Raw genomic sequence first — 9,518 nt, 5'->3', positions numbered from 1 at the left:
CTGTTTTTACAAACAGATGATAAGTTTTTCTGTTCAGTTCCTCATCATTAATTTATTCATTAAAATCTTTTACTGAGCCCCAACTTTGATCTAGGCATCAGTATTTGTTAGGGAACAAATCAGAAATTGTTCATGTATACATGGAACTTTTATTCTAATGGGAAGACAAGTTAAAGAAGTGAATACACACACAAAATGAATATGCAATTACAAATTATTTTGATCACTGCCATGAAGGAAAAGATGGTAGAGATAAAAATTCATGGCCTAGTTAATAGTGAGGAGGTCAGCCCATGAAACTTTCTTCCTACACTGAATCATGATTTTATTAGACACTCTTGAGTTCTCCTATAGAATAAATGTTAGATTCTGAGAATACATACCTAAAACATCTTTGTTCTCAAAGGATCCACAATTCAGTAGTACAGCTAAACCTGTAAATACAAACCAATATAATTCATAAGTGTATTACTAGTTATATAGAGTAGGTTGACAAATTAGATGGCAAAATGAAAGAAAGATAGGAAAAGGAATGTCAGAGAAAGAATACTAAGATATTTTGAGCAGCTATTCTGTTTCAGGCCCTAGCTTTAGTCTGGCTTTTTCAATATCCATTTAACATAATCCTGTGAGAAAAGCATTAATTTCCCCAGTGCAAGCTTAGAACACTTAAATAACTTACCCTATTTCACAAACTTTGATTAGATTGAATTCAAATTGAATTTCTCCTGTCTCCAAAACCTGTGCTAATTTAACTCGTGGTAGCCAATTTAGTTATGATTTGGAGGCTTGGTGAGGATTCACAAATAAACAATCACAGAATTAAGTTGTGTTGGAGAAATTGGACAGATTTTCCACTATATACGCCCTCCCGCTGCACCAACAACATCCAGATTGTCTTATGAGAATTTGTCTGTATCAGTTAGGGTAAATAATACTAGCTGTCATATAAGCAAACTCCAACATTGCAGTGGCATGGCCATAGAGGTTTTTCTTGCTCTTATATGGTTTAATTAGTTGTTCTGTGGGAAAGAATACAGAAATTCAGTGACCCAGGTTCTTTCCATTTGGTGGTTTCATCATCTCTTGTCTGAATCCTCTCCATCCAGCTGGTGACAAACAAAGAGAAGGGGCAAAACATCACATGAGAAGTTTTATGGGCCAGACTTGGAAGTGGCACATATAACATACATTTCATTGATAAGAACACAAGCACATGGCCTCAATTAACTGCATGAAGGCTGAGAAATAGAGCCCACATATATTCCCAGGAGCAAAAAGAAAGTAGTCTGGAAAATAACTAACCAGGCTCTTCCATTGTAGTGCTTATCATCGTCAAATATCATTTTATACTTCCTCCCACATACAGAATTTGTTATCCACCTCCACCAGGGAGACAACCTAGACACCAACTAATCAATATAGAAGCTCAATGTTCAGGCTATTGAAGAGATTAAACCAATCTAGATATGGTTCTTCATTGTCTAGCAACTTAAGAACTAAAAAGAAAAATTAGCTCATTCTACGTTCACACCCAATAAACAATGTTGGACCAGAGTAAAGACAATTAGACAAAAAGACTCTATTCATCACTGACAGTAATGGAAGACACATGAGATTTCAGTTTAGAAATCTTTTTGAATTGATTTTATGAAGGTAATTCAACGCTAGTGATGAGAAATATTTATTTATGAGACTATGATTTTTTTCTCTGGGAAAAACTTCATTTTCCATTGTTTTCCTTGATCCCTGATCCAATCTCTTAAATGTTTTTTTTCTTACTCATTATTCTTCATTAACTTTTCTGAAGTACATCAGAGAAAAACCTGTGTCCAACACAAAATTAACAAAGAAAGTTCATTCATAAACTTGCAGCAAAGGAAATCATCTTCCATCACTTTCATTTCTTCAAGAGTTCAAGGGTGATAAAAAAGAGTGTAAGTTTATTGAGTAAGACAAATAAATATAGAGTTAGTGTATGATTGGCAAACATTTTATTTATTAAGGTGTGATTTGGAGAAGTGGGAAATATATTCTAATTGGCCCTTACATATATTTTTCCATCCTTTCTAGGCTGCCAGAAGAAAAAAGTTTGGAGAATTTCAAAAGAGGAAGGATTATTCCATGTTTTTTGTTGTTAGTGTCATTAAGTCAATTCTGACTCCTAGTGACCCTGTGTACTGCAGAGTGGACCCCTACTGGATCTTTTTGTGCCACCCTCTCACCTTCTGGTGCTATATCAGACAATACTGCACTACTATTCATGGCTTTTCATGGCCAATTTTTTTCAGAAGTGGGAGACCACTTTCTTCTTCCTAGTCTATCTCAGTATGGAAGATCTGCTGAAACCTATCCATCATGGGTGGCCCTGCTGGTATTTGAAATACTGGTGGTATAGCTTTCAGCATCACAGCAACATTCAGCTGCCACAGTATGACAACTGACAGACAAGTGTTGTGGTTCCATGACTGGGAAACAAACCAACTGTGCTGGTGAGAGCACTGAATAATAACCACTAGACCACCAGGGTTGGCTGTTCAATGTTAGGATTGGAGAATTTTTTTTTTAAAAGATTTTATTTTTTTCCTTTTTCTCCCCAAAGCCCCCCAGTACATAGTTGTATATTCTTCGTTGTGGGTCCTTCTAGTTGTGGCATGTGGGATGCCGCCTCAGCGTGGTTTGATGAGCAGTGCCATGTCCGTGCCCAGGATTCGAACCAACGAAACACTGGGCTGCCTGCAGCAGAGCACGCGAACTTAACCACTCGGCCACGGGGCCAGCCCCAGGATTGGAGAATTTTTTGAGACTGTCAATTCATTGCGAAAGTTGGCGTCATTATCCAGTGGATGTTAGGGAGTATTTGCACCTTGAATTTTACAGTTTTTACAGCCTACTTTCAGCCATACAACTTGAAACTTCTTCAGTTGTTTAAAGCTCTGTGAAATAATTTTTAAATCAAGACTCAAGCTTTATTTCTGGTGAAATAAACAGATTAAGCTACTGCTCACAGGGAATTTCCATTCAAGTTTAGGGATACAGATGAATAGGTGAACAAATAAATACAAGAGCTGAATGTTGATAACAACTGTGAAGAATGAAGCAGGCTGATGAAAGAAGGTCCAAGAAGACTGGAGTGACTATTTCGTAAAGCAGTTCAAGGAAGTTCTGTATGAATTCTCTGAGCAGGCAACATTTAACCAGCAGTCAGAAATGATTGTGGGAGTATTCCATGAAGAGGAAACAACAAATGCAAAGCTCCTGAGACACAGACATGCAAGGAGTTGTCCAGGAATAGCAAGGAATCAGTGTAAATGAAGTGGGTTAATGGGATAGGAGAGTGATAAGACATGATATAGTTCAACTAAAGTATCAGTAGTGGAAGTAACAATTCAAAGCTCTTCTAAAAAAAGAAAATAGCACTATTAATGTCAGTGCATTTTTTTTAGCACAATGTGAAGAGTTGGGTGTCATAAGGTTAGGGCAAAAGAATGACTTATTCTGCCTACTCTAGTATAACATAGCGTTTGTTAAAAACAGTTATCACATTTTTCTGCATTTTGGATGCTTGGACCTGTTCCAGAGCTAAAGAAACAATCATTATTCGATAAAATTTTATGTTCTACTACTTAACATGGTCATAAACACTGAATTATGACATGGAGTAGATCTAAGAGGGATGAAAAAAAACTGTTGTGGATTCCACATCATTAAAAGACTAAACTTAGAGAATATTTTGCCTTCTCAACAATCTTCTTGAATGCATTCTTGACTTCTTTGTTCCTCAGGTTATAGACCACAGCGTTCAGCATGGGGATGAGCATAGTATAGAACACAAATGCAATTTTGTCTGTGTCCATAGAATGACTGGAGCTAGGCTGGGAGTACTTGAAGATGTCTGTCCCGTAGAAGATGGAAACTATAGTGAGATGGGAAGTACAGGTGGATAAAGCCTTCACATATCCCTCTGCTGAGTGTGTCTTCAGGATGGTGACAAATATGAACAGGTAAGAAATCGAGATAAACAGGAGAGCAAAAAGGATATTGAAACTTGCCACAAAAATAAGAATCAGCTCACTAATAATCTGTCAGAGCAAGAGAGAGCCATGGCTGCTGGAAGATCAAGGAAAATGTGATGGATCACATTGGACATAGGAAAGATAGACTCAATGTATCCCTAACGTGGATGGAGGCATTTAGGAAACCACAGAAGTAGAAACCTCTGGCAAGACGTACACACACTCTTGTCATCCTTATGGTGGTGTAATTTAGGGGTTTACACACTGCTGCCTAGCGGTCATAGGCCATTGATGCCAAAAGTAAATTTTCTATAGTGACAAAGGTTACCAAAAAAAGCACATTTAAGCAGCACATGCGTTGTAGGAGATTACCTTGTCTCCTATAAGGAATCCAGCTATGACCTTGGGAGTGACAGCAGTAGAGTAACAAAACTCTACCACAGACAGGTTACCAAGAAAAAAGTATATGGGAGTGTGGAGGCAAGAGCCCAAGAGAATCAATACGGCCATCCCCAGGTTTCCAACCATATTGATGAGATAAATGAGAGTGAACATTATAAAGAGGGGGTCCTGCAGTTCTGGGGCATTGTTTAGTCCCAACAGGATAAACTCAGTCACTTCTGTATTGTTCTCCATGGATGATATTTGGGAATCACAGGATGCTCTGTAGCAATGAGAAATAAAAGAAAAGTGATAAACAAATAAGAGGGTGAGGTGAAATTTACTCAATATTGTGTTTATATATACAGTATTTCATTATAGTAATAATTTGTACTTCATGATTCTCCACATCTAAAGTATCGACTAGACAATAAAATTGAAGACACACATTATCTATAGAGTTACACACTTTTGAAGCTAAAAGTTTTCATGGATCATTTTCCAACTTTTATATTTTATAAATTTGTAAACTGAGATGTAGAAAATATAATGTCCTGATAAATATCAAATGTCTTGAATGGTATATATGTCACTCAGTTTTTCTGATCCTTAGATCTATGTTGCTCATGTGCAGGAACAGCCATAGACACTTTACGTATATATTCATCTGTTACTCTCAGCAACACTATGAGACTGATTAGTTATTATCTCCATTTAACTTATGAAACATAGAGGCTGAGTAAGATATTTAAGTTTATAAATTATTACTGCCAAAGCCAAGCTTTGTACCCAGGAAGAGTGATTCCCAAGGCTACCAGTATTAACTGAATTTAAATTAAATTGTTCAATTTACAAATACTCCATTTCTCCAAAGTTCTAAACTCAGAATGTGGAATGTTACAGTGACATACTGAGAGATATATGTATAGTGCGTGTGGTGGTATAACTGGAGCAGTAGGAGCATGTACAACCAGCAGAGGCAATTCTGAGAGGAAAGCACAGCATCGAATATGAAGCTTCGGTTCTGGGCTGAGGTGCATATCAGCCCTACCATTCACTATCTAGGAATCATTGGTCCTGTCCTAACTCCCCTGAACCTGATTTTCTTCTCCTACTAAATGAAAATAGTAATGAGGCCTAACTCAAGATATTATTCTGAAAATTAAATGATAGTGCATAAACAGCAATGAGTAAAATGTTGGGTATTTAGCACAGTCTTAGTGTTAGGTAATATATTATGATCAGGATTAGGATTAGGATGGAATGATAGCCTTCATGTTTGTTTGAGGAAGGTAGATGGTGAAATGCAAGGCTTCAGTCTGGATGAATTTTTTTAGTCTCATAGTGTCTCTCTTCGATTTGCCTTTTTTCACACACTTCGTCCACTGAGATTTTCTGCGTCTCCAGTGTATCTCAATCTGTCCCTCCTCTGCCTGCAGGAGTGGCTGCTCCAGTCATTTGATATGGGCCATTCTTTTGCTTAATTTCTTCCTTAAAATCCATGTTTTAGATTGAGTTGAAAGGGTATTCTTTCTTAAATTCATTCTTTCTCTCGTTACCCATCACATAGTTGAATCACAGAGATCGATGGATGAAAGGTCCTAGTTTGTCATCAGCAGACTATTTTACTGGCTAATTAGATACTTTAAAATTTTTATTTGAATCTATTCTAGTGTAGGAACAGTGTTTTTAATCTTTTTATTTGACTTTGAAGCCTTTAGAATGGCATCTGTTATCTGCTAATTGTTGTTTTACCCCCATCCTCCTTAATCCTTTCACCACTTCACTTCATATGCCCAGCCCATAGAGTCATGTTTGCCCATTTTGACAATCACAACCACTTGTGGAATACACTGTGCTCTAAAATCAAAGATAAGATCTGTATGCATATATATTTATGTGTGTGTATACATCTTTTCATTTAATCTTCACAATAACATTATAAGGTAAGTAGTAGTATTGTTCCTATTTTACCGTTAAGACAACTGATGATTTGAGAAACTGTGTAAAGCTCTAAAACTAACATATAGTATGAGGAAAATTCAAGATTTAAGATTCAAATCCAGCTGTGACCAAATCAAAACTCTTGTGCTCTTAGCCATCTCATTGTCAGCATTTACAGAGGTGCTAGTAATAATGAGGGAGAGTATGGGGAAAAGGTCACATTGGAACATCTTGTTTTTAACCTTCACTGAGAGGTCAACAGATGGCGAATAAGATGAAATTTATGCCTGCTTATTCAAGCATTTTCTATCCTTTTATTTTATTTCTTTTTACTAATCTCTTTTAGGAAAGCAGCATGATAATGTTTCAGAAGTATCACTAAACTCTCTACTGATGGTTGTTTTGATACTTATGTCCAGCCTCAACTCAATGTTGTAGCCAAATAGTAAAACAAAATTAGTTCTGTGCTTAAATAACTCATAGTAAGTATAGGTGCCCCATTACCTTTTCATGAGTTACGCTTCTCACTAAAAGTGTATATTGACTATAGAAGCTTATCTTGCTGCTGGAAAAGAAGGGGCAGTTAATCTGGAATAGTGAGTCCAAAATCAGAAATTCATCCATAGAATAACACATGCATACTGTTAGAGATGTTCTCTACCAGGTGCTGATCAAAAAATTCCAAGGTCTCTAAGCCAAGTAAAGACGAGGGGAAGAGTACAACGTGGAGCCAGGAACCTGTGTTCAAGTACTGAACTCACCAGGTGTTCTTTGTGTACCCTTGGAGGAATCTCTTACCTTCTTCTTATCTGTATAAAGAATAAAGTTACCTTTCCCACATAATTCAAGGAATTGTGTTTGTGAATAGCAAATGAGGGAAGCTCCATAAATCACCTTGCTGAGGGGTTATCATTTTAAAGTCAACCAATGTAATTTTCATCTCAAGGTGTTTCTCTTGGCCATGATTAGGGGTTCATAGCAAATCCTCAGGTCAGGATTTGGGGGTAGGAGGAAAGCACTGCATGTACTAACAACTATTAACGTTCAGATGAGTAAAATGGTGGCCAACGGGACTCAGCACAAATCTGGTCCTTCTAAAATGATGTCAGATTGAAATGTATTGGGTATTTTAGAGGATAATTCATAGCAATTGAGAGGGAGTTATAGACACATGGAGCTCTCTGGTGATGTCCCCCATGAGGATATCTATAGCTTTTATTCCACTTTCCTAGGGCAAAAACAATTAAATCACCTGTGGAGACCTCCCTGATGTGTTGAGGGTGCACAGATGTTTTGTATTACTTATTTATTTTTTCCCCCTACTTTCTAATTACAGTATAATTTACAAATGGTAATATCCACAGTTTTCAGTGTATAGTTCTAACAGTTTGATCAAATTTATGTCGCATGACTACTATACACTATCACAATGTAGCAGAATTCCATCATCTAAAGAAGACCTTTGAGCTTCTTTGCAGTCAACCCTTCTACTCAATGCCCATGTCAAATACTGAACTATTTTCTGTTCATACTCTTTTTGGCCTTTGTATGAATGTCATTTAAATAAAATCTTAATGTATGTGACCTTTGACTCTGGCTTCTTTTGCTTAGCATGGTGCATTTGAGATCCATCCATAATGTTATCTATGTTAATTTCCTAAAGCTGCCATAAAAGAGTATCACAAACTGGACAGAGTAAACAAGAGAAAATTGTCTCACATTTTTGGAAGCTGGACATCTGAGATCAAAGTGTTGGCTGGGTTGGTTCTGTTGGTTTCTCCTGAATGCTGTAAGGGAGAATCTGTTTCATGTTTTTCTCTTAGTTACTGTGTAGTTTGCTGACAATTTGGTGTTCCTTGACTTTTGCTGCATTATCCCAATCTCTATCTTCATCTTCACATGATGTTCTCTCTGGGTGTGTATATCTCCAAATTTTCCCTTTTTATAAAGACAGTCATATTGAATTAGGAGCTGTCAAATCAATAAACATAAACTTCATTAAATTGGAGTTGGGAGGGCAAAGGGGGATTTCTCACACCCTATTTGGATAGCAGAGCTCAACAGGAAGAAGAAGGACTTCCTCTTCTTGACTGGAAAGAAGCTCAGGCAATGAAAGACTGTCACAACTAACTCAATGAAAAGCCACTACACCTTGAACTCTTTGTTTACAATAGCCCTCCCAACTTCCTTTCCTCCTCTATTAAAGAGTTTCTCCTCCCTTGCTGCTGGGGGACTCATAGACCACTTGCCGTGGTTTTAGACCCAGAGTTACAATCCTTTGCTGATCCCAAATTAACTCATTTTGACCAGAAGCATAACTTGCTATTTGTTCAAGGTCAATGGAGGTCACCCTGCTGCCAGTATGACCTCATCTTAACTGATTACATCTGTAGTGACCAGATTTTCAAACAAGATCACATTCTGAGGTGCTAAGATTTGGACTTTAATATATAATTATTGAGGGACACAATTCAACACATAACATATCAGTAGTAAAATCTCTTTTTGTTGCTGGATAATATTTCATTATGTAGAGATTATAATTTGTTTATCCATTTCCCAGTTGAGGGATGTTTTGTTGGTTCTAGTGTCTGAAGATTAAGAATAAAGCCTATATAAACATTTGCCTAATTTATTTTTAACATGAAGATAGATTTTCATTTCATTTGGATAAATATCTGAGTTGGATGGCTTGGTCAGATAGTAAGTATGTATTTAATTGAATGGAAACTGATGAGCTGTTTTGTGAAGTGACACTATGATATTGCATTCCCATAAGCAATGCATTACAATCGCTTCACTTCTTTGAAAGCACTTGATATTATAATGTTTTTAAAATTTTTATTTTTGTTTTATTTCATGTTCATTTTTTGCTCTTTTAAGGAAGAGTCAAGAAATTAACTTTTCAAAATCTGTTGAATAAACATCCCTTTGCCTTACCAAGACAGATCTGGCCTCAGAATGTTTTTTTCCAACAAAGGAGTTAGAGCCATTCTTTCCTCTGCACAGTCACCTATGAGTCCACACTTCCAAGCAGACTTATATGTTTCTTAGTTCAGACAAGAGTCATGGGTACAAATTTGTTCAGTAAACTCAGGTTGATTGTCTTCAAATTCAAGAAAGTGATTTAATCTAGTCAAACTTCAGCTTCTCTTCCTTAAAGAGGAAGATAATAAC

General features: G+C 36.8%; 1 pseudogene; it reads right to left on the bottom strand.

The window, feature by feature from the left end:
• Positions 1-3,707: 3,707 nt before the first annotated feature.
• Positions 3,708-4,652, bottom strand: LOC124229271 (olfactory receptor 5B3-like; annotated as a pseudogene).
• Positions 4,653-9,518: the final 4,866 nt, after the last annotated feature.

This window comes from Equus quagga, chromosome 17, assembly GCF_021613505.1.
Source record: "Equus quagga isolate Etosha38 chromosome 17, UCLA_HA_Equagga_1.0, whole genome shotgun sequence".
NCBI lineage: Eukaryota > Metazoa > Chordata > Mammalia > Perissodactyla > Equidae > Equus > Equus quagga.
Note: the sequence above shows the minus strand (reverse complement) of the source record. Positions and strands in the feature narration are given on the sequence as shown.